General features: G+C 43.9%; 1 protein-coding gene and 1 non-coding gene across 2 annotated transcripts in view; both read left to right on the forward strand.

Annotated features, from left to right (window-relative positions):
* The window catches only part of LOC140465691 (rho GTPase-activating protein 23-like), a 265,792-nt gene that overhangs the window by 33,328 nt on the left and 219,148 nt on the right, over nt 1-13,316 (forward strand). The gene's annotated exons all lie outside the window — the stretch shown is intronic.
* On the forward strand, nt 12,837-12,908 carry trnac-gca (transfer RNA cysteine (anticodon GCA)). The gene has a single exon. It is a non-coding gene; the product is annotated as a tRNA-Cys (tRNA).

Below are 13,316 nucleotides of genomic sequence, written 5' to 3' on the forward strand. Positions count from 1 at the left end.
ACCCCCTCCAATATCATGGACAGGAAAGCTCACTGGATAACGTGCTTCTCAGATACTTAGTTGATCACCCGGTGGTCTTTCCATTGGAACGATATCTCAGCACAGTGATTTTCTACTCTGCCTGAAGCCACCAGCCAGTCAGAGGCTAGAAGCCACAGTAAGCTGCAGTTCAGCATCAGAGGCCATGGCTACTGGAGACATGGTGACCTAGAAGTTCAGGTTTGGAGACGCCGGTGTTGGACTGGGGTGTACAAAATTAAAAATCACACAACACCAGGTTGTAAACCAACAGGTTTATTTGGCAGCACTAGCTTTCGGAGTGCTGTTCCTTCATCAGGTGATCAATCACCTGATAAAGGAGCAGCGCTCTGAAAGCTAGTGCATCCAGATAAACATGTTGATTATAACCTGGTATAACTTTTAACTTTATAAGTTCAGGAGCAGTGGGCATTGTGAGGTACCTGTTTGGGTAATATCATGGGGTGGGATCGTGTGGAGGGTTGTGGTATTGGAAACCAGGATGGGTGGTGGCTATCAGTAGAAGTTAACTGTATCAATTATTACATCTATTTGTGTGTGTGTGTGTACATGGTGGTATGATAACTTTTTTTTGAGATTTGTATTTTTCTAATTCACAAGGTAATTGTAAAGTCGCCATTGCCCCACCAGACCATAGGGCTGCTCTCTCACGAGAGAGAAATAACTGGTGGTGAGTTTACTTTGATGGTCACCGTACCTCAGGCGAGGTTGAGAGGGTGGGACCTTCATGGTAATGTCAGCGATGCAGGAGTTGAATCTGTGCTGTTGGTCACTCTACATCACAAACCAGCCGCCCAGCCAATTGAGCTAACTGACTCCCAAAATGATTAACTATAATTTGTACGAATCGTGAAAAAAACTTTTTCCAGATTTTAAGGAATGAATCCACTCTGACACTTGGTAAATATTTGTCTGTTTCAGTCCAAACTGCCAGATACAATACTCCTTTGACTACACAACAATGCTTCCTCTAACTTGCTGTGAAATGTATTCTAAGATCAATTGCTATGTAAAAGCTCATTCCATAAAGTGATTTCTTGACACAACTGCATGTTTTCCAATTCACTGAGTCACAGGAGATGTGCTACTTCACTTAAAGGTATATTGAAAACAAACAGTTTTTGGACAGTTATAAATAATCAAATATAGCTGACAAAACTTGGCAATCAAAACCTGATTAAGTGGAGAACAATGAGTAATTGAAACAATCGCCTTTTCCATTTTAAAGCCTTTGTACTGCCAAATGTTTGCATAGATACGCAATTGCAACAGGATCATTGTATCTTTTACTATTTCTAAACACAATGATGTGCACAATATTGGGCCAGTACTTCTTTCAAGCTGACAATTGAATCGAAGAGTCAACAGTCCGAATTCTTTTTCTAATCTTCCACTCTTACTTAACCTAAAGATATTATTGTTGATATGATTGAAGACAATGAAATTGTTGATTAAGCACCATTTGTTCAGTACTGAATTTTATCTCCATATAACGTATGTTTGACCATAATTTACTAGCATTTCTTGGTGGGATCTTATTTATGGAATCTAATTTGGATAATTAAATTTTGAGTTGGTATTGATTGTAAATCAGACTGATAATTGAAAGATTTGCTGCTTTGCTGCCTATTTTGTGTGTGTATTAGGTATCAATCTTTCTGATTTTGTTGTTCAGAGAAAGTGTTTGAAATTCTGGCTTGCGGTTGAGGATTCAAAATCTGTGGTGATGTTGTAATTTTGCTAATATGCTGTTTGAACCGTTTAACTGACAGTTGGACTCTGGACTTGAAACAAAGCAGGAAATATTCAAGTTCAGCTATTCCAGGGTTCTTCCCCTTCTGCAATTGTGTGCATTTTCAACAGATAAATTAATAGTTTCCAGCTAAGTCATTTTAACTAATGTTATACTGCAGTAGTAAGCACAGCAATCCTTTCTGACTCTTTTTAAGTGTAAATGTCAATTGAACACTTCTCAAATGTGTCAGCTAATCAGTCATAGAGTCGTAGAGTAGTTCAGCATGGAAACAAACCTTTTAGTCCAACTTGTCCATGCTGATTAGATGTCCCAACGTAATCTAGTCCCATTTGCCAGCACTTGGCTCATATCTGTCTAAAACCTTTCTTACTCATATACCCATTCAGATGTCTTTTAAATATTGCAATTGTACCAGCCTCCACCACTACTTCTGGCAGCTCATTCCATACATGCATCCCCACTGCTTGAAAAAGTTGCCCCTTAGGTCTCTTTTATATCTTTCCCATCTCACCTTTAACCTATGCCTTCTAGTTCTTGACTCCCCCACACCAGGGAAAAGATTTTGTCTATTTATTCTATCCATGTCCGTCATGATTTTATAAACCTCCATAAGGTCACCCCTCAGTCTCTGAGACTGCAGGGAAAACAGCCCCAGCCTGTTCAGCCTCTCCCTATAGCTCAAATCCTCCAACCCTGACAACATCCTTGTAAATCTATTCTGGACCCTTTCAAGTTTCACAACATCTTTCCAATAGGAAGGAGACCAGAATTGCATGCAATACTCCAAAAGTGGCCTAACCATTGTCCTGTACAGCCGCAACATGACCTCCCAACTCCTGTACTCAATACTCTGACCAACAAAGGAAAGCATACCAAACGCTGCCTTCACAATCCTATCTACCTGCAACTCCACTTTCAAGGAGCTATGAACCTGCACTCCAAGGTCTCTTTGTTCAGCAACACTCGCGAGGACCTTACCATTAAGTGTATAAGTCCTGCTAAGGTTTGCTTTGCCAAAATGCAGTACCTTACATTTATTTAAATTAAGCTCCATCTGCCATTCCACAGCCCATTGATCCATCTGATCAAGATCCCGTTGTAATCTGAGGTGATCTTCGCTATCCACTACACCTCCAATTTTGGTGTTATCTGCAAACATAGTAACTATCCCTCATATGTTCATATCCAGTCTTTACATAAATGATGAAAAGCAGTGGACCCAGCACCGATCCTTGTGGCACTCCACTGGTCACAGGCCTCCAGTCTGAAAAACAACCTCCAGCACCGCCCTCTGTCTTCTACCCTTGAGCTAGTTCTGTATCCAAATGGCTAGTTCTCCCTAAATTCCATGAGATCTAACCTTGCTAACCAGTCTTCCATGGGGAACCTTGTCGAACAACTTGCTGAAGTCCATATAGATCACGGCCACCGCTCTGCCCTCATCAATCTTCTTTGTTACTTCTTCAAAAAACTCAATCAAGTTTGTGAGACATGATTTCCCATGCACAAAGCCATGTTGACTATCTCTAATCAATCCTTGCCATTCCAAATACACGTACATCCTGTCCCTCAGGATCCCCTCCAACAACTTCTGTCAGGCTCACTGGTCTATAATTCCCTTGATTGTCCTTACCACCTTTCTGAAATAATGGTCCCATGTTAGCCAACTCCAGTCTTCCGGCACCTCACCTGTGTCTATCGATGATACAAATATCTCGGCAAGGGGCCCAGCAATCACTTCCCTAGTTTCCCACAGAGTTCTTTTCGGGTATACCTGATCAGATCCTGGGAATTTATCCATCTTTGTGTTTCAAGACATCCAGCACTTCCTCCTCTGTACCATGGACATTTTTCAAGATGTCACCATCTATTTTCCTCCATTCTACATCTTCCATATCCTCCACAGTAAACACTGACGCAAAATACTCGTTTAGTATCTCCCAAATCTCCTGCTGCTCCACACAACAGTTGCCTTGCTGATCTTTGAGGGGCCCTATTCTCTCCCTAGTTACCTTTTTGTCCTTAATGTATTTGTAAAAACCCTTTTGGATTTTTCTTAACCCTATTTGCCAAATCATGACCCCCTTTTGCCCTCCTGATTTCCCTCTTAAGTATACTCACTCCTACTGCATTTATGCTCTTTGAAGGATTCACTCGATCTCTGCTGCCTATACCTGACATATGCATCCTTCTTTTTCTTAACCAAAACCTCAATTTCTCTAGTTATCCAGCATTCCCTATACCTACCAGCCCTTTTCACCCTAACAGGAGTATACTGTCTCTGGACTCTCGTTATCTCATTTCTGAAGGTTTCCCATTTTCCAGCTGTCCCTTTACCTGTGAATATCTGCCCCCAATCAGCTTTTGAAAGTTCTTACCTAATACTGTCAAAGTTGGCCTTCCTCCAATTCAGAACTTCAACTTTTAGATCTGGTCTATCCTTTTCCATCACTATTTTAAAACAAATCCATTTTGTAATCCTGCAGTTAGTGGTATATTCCTAGCTGGTGTGCAGAGCAGTCCCCCAAAATATTTCGATTTAATACATTTGCCTTATTGTACAGATTGATAGTTGTCATGTCATGGAGGCATGTCCATAAGACCATAAGTAATAGGAGTGGAAGTAAGGCCATTCGGCCCATCGAGTCCACTCCGCCATTCAATCATGGCTGATGCGCATTTCAGCTCCACTTACCAGCATTCTCCCCGTAGCCCTTAATTCCTCTAGACAACAAGAATCTATCAATCTCGGCCTTGAAGATATTTAGCGTCCCGGCTTCCACTGCACTCTGTGGCAATGAATTCCACAGGCCCACCACTCTCTGGCTGAAGAAATGTCTCTGCATTTCTGTTCTGAAATGACCCCCTCTAATTCTAAGGCTGTGTCCACGGGTCCTAGTCTCCTCGTTTAACGGAAACAATTTCCTAGCATCCACCTTTTCCAAGCCATGTATTATTTTGTATGTCTCTACTAAGTCTCCCCTTAATCTTCTAAACTTCAACGAATACAATCCCAGTATCCTCAGCCGTTCCTCATATGCTAGACCTGTCATTCCAGGGATCATCCGTGTGAATCTCCGCTGGACACGTTCCAGTGCCAGTATGTCCTTCCTGAGGTGTGGGGACCAAAACTGGACACAGTACTCCAAATGGGGCCTAACCAGAGCTTTATAAAGTCTTAGTAGTACATCTCTGCTTTTTATATTCCAACCCTCTTGAGATAAGAGACAACATTGCATTTGCTTTCTTAATCACAGACTCAACCTGCATGTTTACCTTTAGAGAATCCTCGACTAGCACTCCCAGATCCCTTTGTGCTTTGGCTTTATTAATTTTCTCACCATTTAGAAAGTAGTCCATGCTTTTATTCTTTTTGCCAAAGTGCAAGACCTCGCACTTGCTCACGTTAAATTCCATCAGCCATTTCCTGGACCACTCTCCCAACCTGTCTAGATCCTTCTGTAGCCTCCCCACTTCCTCAGTACTACCTGCCTGTCCACCTAACTTCGTATCATCGGCAAACTTCGCTAGAATGCCCCCGGTTCCCTCATCCAAATCATTAATATATAATGCGAACAACTGTGGCCCCAGCACCGAACCCTGCGGGACACCGCTCATCACCGGCTGCCATTCTGAAAAAGAACCTTTTATCCCAACTCTCTGCCTTCTGTTAGACAGCCAATCCTCAATCCATCCCAGCAGCTCACCTCGAACACCATGGGCCCTCACCTTGCTCAGCAGCCTCCCGTGTGGCACCTTATCAAAGGCCTTTTGAAAGTCTAGATAGACCACATCCACTGGGTTTCCCTGGTCTAACCTACTTGTTACCTCTTCAAAAGATTCCAACAGGTTTGTCAGGCATGACCTCCCTTTACTAAATCCATGTTGACTTGTTCTAATCAGACTCTGCTCTTCCAAGAATTTAGAAACCTCATCCTTAATGATGGATTCTAGAATTTTACCAACAACCGAGGTTAAGCTGATTGGCCTATAATTTTCCATCTTTTGCCTTGATCCTTTCTTGAACAAGGGGGTTACAACAGCCATCTTCCAATCGTCCGGGACCTTTCCTGACTCCAGTGACTCTTGAAAGATCTCAACCAATGCCTCTGCTATTTCCTCAGCCACCTCTCTCAGAACTCTAGGGTGTATCCCATCGGGGCCAGGAGATTTATCAATTTTAAGACTCTTTAACTTTTCTAGCACTATCTCTTTCGTAATGGCAACCATACTCAACTCAGCCCCGTGACACCCTTTAATTTTTGGGATATTACTCATGTCTTCCACTGTGAAAACTGACACAAAGTACTTGTTAAGTTCTCCTGCTATTTCCTTATCTCCCATCACTAGGCTTCCTGCATCAGTTTGAAGTGGCCCAATGTCTACTTTTGCCTGTCATTTGTTTCTTATGTACTGTCTCATCCTCCCATCTCTTCATTTCTCAGCTTTCGAGTGTATCAGTATGAGGAAGCAATGGCCTAGCAGTATTATTGCTGGACTGTTATTCCAGAGACTTAGGTAACGTTCTGGGGACCTGGGTTTGAATCCCACCACAGCAGATGTTGGAATTTAAATTCAATAAATATCTGGAATTAAGAGTCTAATGATGACTGTGAATCCATTGTCGATTGTCAGAAAAACCCATCTGGTCCACTAATGTCCTTTAGGGAAGGAAACTGCCATCCTTCCTTGGTCTGGTCAACATATGACTGCAGACCCATGGCAATGTGGTTGAGTCTTAACTGTCCTCTGGGAAATTATGGATGGGCAGTGAATGCTGAATGACCAGAGTAAAAGTATCATTTATTCTGGTCATCGCGTTCCCCGTATCGTGAAGGGTACTGTAATTTCTCATACCTGCTTACTGTTGTCATGTTGCCTTAGAGACTAATTGCACATAAAGAACGATAGCATGTGACAGAGAAGGGAATAGGAGTATTGAAATAGAAAACGCCAATTCATACCATCGAGCCTACTCTGCCATTAAGTTGGATAATTGCTGGTCATATGTCAATAGCAACGAGAGAAAAGCGCGCTTCTGAAGAAATTCACTTGCAACAGTTGTCTTTGAGTTGGGGTAAGCAGTTCTGGCATCATGCTGTTATTTGGAAAGCTTGACCCATCGAAGACTGAGCCCAGAATCTGGAAAGAATGTGTTATTATTTTTCCAGGCAAATAACATTGGAACAGATGAAAATCAATGCGTAATTCTCTTGACAGCTTGTGGACCCGCAGCTTTGTTGGATTATTAAGATCCTTACTTTCCCTCAGGCACCAGATGCTTCAAACCTTTCAAGAGTGGACTGACTTAGTTGAGGAATATTACAACCCCAAGCTGTCTCTAATTCTGAGATGCTATCGATTTTGCCCAGCGCTTTGAGAAGCAGGCAAATCTGTTTTGAGATTTTTGACTAAGCTAAGATAGAGGCATGTGACTTTGGTTTAACCCTTAATGAGGTGATGAGACACAATTTGGTATGTAGGATTAATGGTGTAACCAAGCAAAAGTGCCTACTAGCTGAAGCCCAATTGCACTTCAGACAGACATCACAGCTGGTCTTATGATTGGAAAATATGGTATGTGGAGCATACGAGTAGCAGTGTATTCCAGTGGAAGTGGACACCTTCACCAGGTCTACTGAGCTTTGGGTACACCACTTGAGTAAAGGCAATTGCACTGCCTCACTCAGAACAAAGGGACTCCAGGTCAGTCCAGAGCAAAACCTGAAAACAAAACCAAGCTTTGGCCAAATGGTTCAAATTTTCTTTAGGATTTGGGTTGGCAAGTCATTGCAGTTGCTACTGGAATGCAGACTTGAGACAGCAAAAAAGTCCCATGAGACTTAAAATGAGTAAGAGAATTCATAGGCCAGTGTCCAAGAGAGTGCACACCTTGGAAAGTCCACTTACATCTGGCTTGGAACAGTTAAATTGCTATGCAACATTCAAATTAAAACCAAACAAAATAAACATCTGGTTAAATAGTTACCTGGCTCTAATGGATGTTGATACCAGTGTGACCGTTTTCAGTGATCGCAGAACCAGTTTGCACAAAATTTGCTGTGGATTCCAACTTTTAAGTCTGCATTACTCCTCAGCCAGACTGAGAATATATACCGGGGATCCCTTGCAGATTAAAGAAACAACTTCAGTTGTGGTCTCCTATGAGGTGGACCTGATTCAGTTGCAGGGTAAAAACAATGACTGCAGATGCTGGAAACCAGATTCTGGATTAGTGGTGCTGGAAGAGCACAGTAGTTCAGGCAGCATCCAAGGAGCTTTAAAATTGACGTTTCGGGCAAAAGCCCTTCATCAGGAATAAAGGCAGTGAGCCTGAAGCGTGGAGAGATAAGCTAGAGGAGGGTGGGGGTGGGGAGAAAGTAGCATGGAGTACAATGGGTGAGTGGGGGAGGGGATGAAGGTGATAGGTCAAGGAGGAGAGGGTGGAGTGGATAGGTGGAAAAGGAGATAGGCAGGCAGGACAAGTCCGGACAAGTCATGGGGACAGTGCTGAGCTGGAAGTTTAGAACTAGGGTGAGGTGGGGGAAGGGGAAATGAGGAAACTGTTGAAGTCCACATTGATGCCCTGGGGTTGAAGTGTTCCGAGGTGGAAGATGAGGCGTTCTTTCTCCAGGCGTCTGGTGGTGAGGGAGCGGCGGTGAAGGAGGCCCAGGACTTCCATGTCCTCGGCAGAGTGGGAGGGGAGTTGAAATGTTGGGCCACGGGGTGGTGTGGTTGATTGGTGCGGGTGTCCCGGAGATGTTCTCTAAAGCGCTCTGCTAGGAGGCACCCAGTCTCCCCAATGTAGAGGAGACCGCATCGGGAGCAACGGATACAATAAATGATATTAGTGGATGTGCAAGTAAAACTTTGATGGATGTGGTAGGCTCCTTTAGGGCCTTGGATAGAGGTGAGGGAGGAGGTGTGGGCGCAGGTTTTAAAGTTCCTGGAGGAAGAACGCCTCATCTTCCGCCTCGGAACACTTCAACCCCAGGGCATCCATGTGGACTTCAACAGTTTCCTCATTTCCCCTTCCCCCACCTCACCCTAGTTCTAAACTTCCAGCTCAGTAACTGTCCCCATGACTTGTCCGGACTTGTCCGGCCTGCCTATCTCCTTTTTCACCTATCCACTCCACCCTCTCCTCCCTGACCTATCACCTTCATCCCCTCCCCCACTCACCCATTGTACTCTATGCTACTTTCTCCCCACCCCCACCCTCCTCTAGCTTCTCTCTCCACGCTTCAGGCTCACTGCCTTTATTCCTGATGAAGGGCTTTTGCCCGAAACGTCGATTTCAAAGCTACTTGGATGCTGCCTGAACTGCTGTGCTCTTCCAGCACCACTAATCCTGATTCAGTTGCTACTGGTTATAGTAAAAGGCTCGGACCCAAGCTTGATGAGGCGAATTTGATTGAGAAAGATTGGCTCAACATTTTTCAATTAGAAAATGGTTGCCTGAGTGAAGTTTTTCAGGGGAGTTTAGGAAGTGTCAAGGAGTCAAGGCCACCTTACATGTTGACCAGGAAGCTTTCCATGATTCTACAGGCAAAAGCAGAGGCAGAAATCAGAAGGTTGAAAAGCGAAGGAATCATCAAGCCGGTCCAGTTTGCGGAATTGTCAGCACCAGTCATACTGATTGTAAAGCTTGACTGTTCTGTTCACCTTCATGAGGATTTTAAATGAATGGTAAATTGCTTTTTGCAGCTGGATAAATACCCTTTGGATAGAAGATTTATATGCAAAGCTGGCAGGAAACTGTCCTTCACAAATCTGAACATGAGCCATGTGTACTTGTAATTGCAATTTAATGAGGATTCCCAGAAGTATGCTACAACTAATACCAATAAGGGTTTGTACCAATATGAGACTGAAAAATTGTACAGGCTGTTGATACCCCAAATGACAGTGGACAATGGAAAATATTTTACAAGGTCTACTCCAGGTAGCCATTTATCCAGATGACTTACTAATAATAAGGAAGGCAAATAAAAGCACTTAGAGAACTTGGACTTAATCCTTATAGGTTTCCCTCAGGCAGGTGTGTGCCTAAGAAGGGAAAAATGTGTTGCAAGCACCTCAAGTTACCTACTTGGGCTGCAGAATTAACAACACTGGGTTACACACATTGGAAATTAAAGTGAAAGTGATCAAAGGTGCTCCAGCTCCCATGTCAGTTTTGGAGCTTACGTCTTTCCTTGGGCTGGTGACCTATTATGGAAAGTTCATACATAACCTAGCCTCCATCCTGGGACCTTTTGCATCAGCTTTTTAAAAAAGGGTCAGCCTTGGAAATGGTTGTGTAGCCAAACCATAGCCTTCAGACGAGCGAAGAAATACAGCTATCATTGTCTAAGGTTTTGGCACACTATGATTGCAAACAAGATCTGGTATTGATATGCGATACCACCCTATGTGGCATCCGGATAGTACTAGAGGAATGCCCATTAGCGTATGTATCGGGGATTTTGGCTAATGCAGAGCACAAAATATGCTCAGATAGAGAAGGAATATTTGGCCATCGCATTTGGAGTCAGGAATACTTTACGGAAGTATATTTGTAATAATGAACCATGAACTCCTCCTAGTCTACCCAAAGAGAACAAGGCAGTGGTGGGCTGTAATACGAAGGTGTATGATTACAGGTTGGAACACGCTCCAGGAAACCAAGTAGCAAACGCAGATGCATTGCGCTGTCTCCTGCTGGCAGATACACTATCAGTAGTCCTGCCACTGGAAGAGTCTATAAAGAATTTAAATTTTATGGGCTCACGTCCAGTCACAGCTGACAATATCAGACTTTGGATGCAGAAAGATTTGGCCCTGGCAAAACTGAAGCAGCTGATGCTGATGGGGGAACTACAAAGGGCTGTCACAACTAGAATTGAAATCTTTTTGGAACCAGCGAGACCAGATCACCGTAGAGGATGTCATATTATTATGGGGAGCAAGTGTGGTTGTCCCAAGCAATGTTTGCCACCCGATACTAGCTGAACTCCACAGAGTCATCCAGGGATTTCTAAATTAAAGATATTGGTCAGAAGTTATGTCTGACTGCCAGGATTGGATGCAGTCGTAGCTGTGTTGGTGGGGCAGTGCCCAGAGTGCCAAAAAGGACAAAGATTACTGCCAACAGCTGCCCTACATCTTGGGAGTGGTCAGGTAAACCTTGGACTTGGTTACACATCAACTGTCCAGGTCCTTTTATCGGCTCAATGTGCTGATTCATTGTGGCTGTCCGTTCACAATGGCTGGATATGCAGAGTTAATTTGTTAAAACACTGGACGACGATAGAAAAGCTACGCACATCTTTGCGGTACTTGGACTTCCTGATGTGTTAATCACAAATAATGGGCCATCATTTTGAGTCTTTACTCCAGTCGAATAGTATTCATCATATGAGTGCAGATCCATACCATCCATCATCTAATGTCCTGGCAGAAAGAGTAGGCCAAATTTTGAAAGCAAGCTTAAAGAAATGGCCTACAGCTTCACTAGATAGCAACTGTCCCACCCCTCGTACCAGCATAGCTCCAACACAGTTGCTAATGGAGAGAAGACTCTGCACCAGGTTAAATCTCATGTTCCTGGACCTGGATAGGGAGTGTGAAATGGCACCAGGAATGCCAATGCTGGATACGAATCCATTAAATGAGAGAGACCGTTTACTTCAGGGACGAAGTTGGGTGTAGGAATCACGGAAATGGCTATGCATTGATAAGAGGCATGGTCAATGCAAGGTCAAGTCCAGTGACATATGAGGTTTGGGTAGGTTTCTCATCATTTTGGAAAGCCAAGTCTGGGCAGGACTTATACAGGTCCTGGGGAGTGTTGCTAAACAAAGAGACCTCGACGTGCAGGTTGAAAGTGGAGTACCAGGTTGACAGGATAGTGAGGAAGGCATTTGGTCTGCTTGCCTTTATTGGTCAGTGCATTGAGTATAAGAATTGGGAGGTCATGCTGCAGCTGTACAGACATTGGTTAAGCCGCTTTTGGAATACTGCGTGCAGTTCTGGTGCCCCCCACAATATGAAGGATGTTGTGAAACTTAAAAGAGGTCAGAAAAAATGTACAAGAGTGTTGCCAGGATTGGTGGGGGAGAAGCTGAATAGGCTGGGGCTATTTTCCCTGGAACATTGGAGGCTGAGGGGTGACCTTTTGGCGGATTATAAAATCATGAGGGGCATGGGTAAGATAAATAGACAAGGTCTTTTCCCTGGGGTGCGGAAGTTCAAAACTAAAGGGCATAAGCGTAAGGTGAGAGGGGAGAAATTTAAAAGGAACCTACAGGGTGGCGTATGTATGGAATGAGCTACCAGAGGAGGTGGTGGAGGCTTTTTAAAAGGCATTGGATAGGTATTTAAATAGGAAGGGATTAGGGGGATATTAGGCAAATCGTACTAGATTAATTTAGAGTATCTGGTTGGCATGGGCAAATTGGACCAAAGGGTCTGTTTCCATGCAATATATCTGTGACTCTGAGGGCTCGCATGCTTTTTCGCACTACCTTCCTAAATGCACTATATGAACTTCTACCCAGCCCTATGGCATTCCTTTGTCTAATTTGATTCTACCACCTGTTGTAGCCAGACCACCTTGCTAGTGCTGCTAGCAGTCAATTACCACTGTGTTCGGCAATGGAGACCACCCTGCCAGTGTGTTCTGAGATTGACACAGAGGTCCGTGCTGTCACCTCTATTTGGCAGAATGCCCAGGAGCACAGGAAGAAGATCAATGACCTCTCTACTCTGCCAGAATAAGTGTCACTGTCTTCTCTCTGATAGAAGACACTCTCGTCACACTCAGTCTATTGCTGCCACTGTGCCCACCTCCCACCCAGTCTCCTGTCTACCACTCTCACTATTTAGTGCAATATTATTTATCACTTGCTATTACCCAGCCCACTCACCCTCCATTCGACTCATGCATTTGCTTTTGTACTGATAAGTAGTCAGTCAGAAAACCTCAAACTTTTCCCACCTCAACCAATAGTGACAGATGTGCCACTCACTTTCATCTCACTATATCCCTGCATTTCGTGGGGGTGTAGCTCAGTGGTAGAGCATTTGACTGCAGATCAAGAGGTCCCCAGTTCAAACCTGGGCGCCCCCTTCCCTGCAAATGAGCCGTTTTCTAAATGTGAGATGATGCACTTTGATAACAGGAAGGCAGAGTACTGGGTCAATAGAAAGATTCTTGGTAGTGTGGATGTGCAGAGGGATCTTGGAGCCTATGTACATAGATCCCTGAAAGTTGCCACCCAGGTGGATAGTGCTGTTAAGGAGGCATATGGTGTGTTAGGTTTCATTCATAGAGGGATTGAGTTCCGGAGCCGCAATATTATGCTGCACCTATACAAAACACTGGTGTGGCCACACTTGGAATATTAAGTACAGTTCTGGTCCCCATATTTCGGGAAGGATGTGGAAGCATTGGAAAAGGTGCAGAGGAGAATTACCAGGGTGTTGCCTGGTCTGGAGGGAAGGTCATATGAGGAAGGGCTGAGAGACTTTGGTCTGT

Source organism: Chiloscyllium punctatum, chromosome 42 (genome assembly GCF_047496795.1).
Source record: "Chiloscyllium punctatum isolate Juve2018m chromosome 42, sChiPun1.3, whole genome shotgun sequence".
NCBI lineage: Eukaryota > Metazoa > Chordata > Chondrichthyes > Orectolobiformes > Hemiscylliidae > Chiloscyllium > Chiloscyllium punctatum.